A 1,770-nucleotide genomic window follows, 5' to 3' on the forward strand; every position below is an offset into this window, starting at 1 on the left:
CTTCTATCTACCCCGGTCTCCTTACTCTTCGCTAATACCTATAAATTTGTGGACTTAACCTGAGAGCTCTTTGTTATTAAGTCACACAGTCCTTTATTAGATGCTGACATATCTGGGACTCAATCCCATCACCTATTGCACTGCAGTCAGACATGCTATTCATCAGCTATCTGCGCATGCACAAAATGTTAGAAAATTCTAACTTTTTTATGCGCATCTTGTACCTTGCAGTTGAGTAGATCTATGTAGTGGGTGGCCGCAGGGGATTGGATGTGGCTGCACACTACAAAGATCTGCTCAATTATTTTTTACAAAGTACAAGTTGCTTCATATACTGTAGATCATATAGTTAGAAATCTCTGGTGTATATTTAGGATTAAATACATTTAGGTCGTACATGTTGGATTATAACAGGTTATGGATTTGAATTTTGGGCATATTGAAATTAGTTTTTTTACATAAAGGATATTGTTACTGAATAACAAAGATATCTGAAGTTAAGAACATGCATGTTGGAAAGAGTATCAGGAGCCTTTCAGATAACGCACTTAAGCGTGTCCCGGCCGTTTCCATTCATCTAAGATGCTGCGTCATGTTGCCACTAAGGATTCTGGATATGGGTGTGAAATTGAAGAGTTGCAAGTATGTTGCAGTAGTAGTTTCAGGGCCAGATTTATAGATAAATGCTAATTCGTGGCCTCTGAGCCCTAGTATGCAGCAGCTGTTTGATAATGTGCAAGGTGGAGATAAGTTAAGTAAGGCGCAATAAAAGGGGTTGTCTGGCCAAGCCGCAGTGTACTAAAAAGGGTTGTCACACCCGTACATGAACTAAAAAAACAAGGAGTAGGTGTACACTGCTTTAATAAATTCTCACATTTAATAAATATTTAGGTGCCAATAACATTCAATAATTAAAAACACAATTTAATAATAATAGACAATACAAATTAATTCATATATAATGGCAACAATAAATGTAAAAATATATGCTACTAGGTATAAATGGTAAAGTAGACCAGTCCATATGATACCGTATCGGTTGGGTGATGAGATCCGTTCCTATGGTGCCTTTTATCAATGTCCTGCAATGGATCCAATATTGTGATGGGTCCAATGTAACCACGGGTTGCTTTATTTAGTCAATCCTTTTTTAGGGTGTCACCTAGAAAAAGCCACTTTATGGGCGAAACGCGTTGGTAGATGAGAGGGACTTCTACAATCCAGCACCTTTTGCCACAAGCATCACCTTGAGACCGGACCAGCCTTTTTACCACACTTATTGCAATAACTTTGTCACTGCTCCTCCCTAGATCTGTAGGGGTGGTTTGCAGTCCAATTGAGTGGATCCTCTTCACACAGCTGCTGGGGAGTGCTATCCCATGTGTGAAGTTCCACCTAAAAAAGGATTGACTAAACAAAGCAACCCGGGTTACATTGGACCCATCACAATATTGGATCCATTGCAGGACATTGATAAAAGGCACCAGAGGAACGGATCTCATCACCCAACAGAGACCGATACAGTACCGTATGGTCTGGTCTACTTTACTAATTCCCTCCCAGGCATTTATACCTAGTAGCATATATTTTTTAATTTATTGTTGTCATTATATATTAATTCATTTTTATTGTCTATTATTATTAAATTGTGTTTTTAATTATTGAATGTTATTGTCACCTAAATATTTATTAAATGTGAGAATTTAATAAGTTAGCGCAGTGTACACCTTCTCCTTGTGTGATAATGTGCAAATGCAACAGGAGGTCGCC

The sequence above is a fragment of the Crinia signifera genome, chromosome 4 (assembly GCF_055691185.1).
Source record: "Crinia signifera chromosome 4, ASM5569118v1, whole genome shotgun sequence".
Taxonomy (NCBI): Eukaryota; Metazoa; Chordata; class Amphibia; order Anura; family Myobatrachidae; genus Crinia; species Crinia signifera.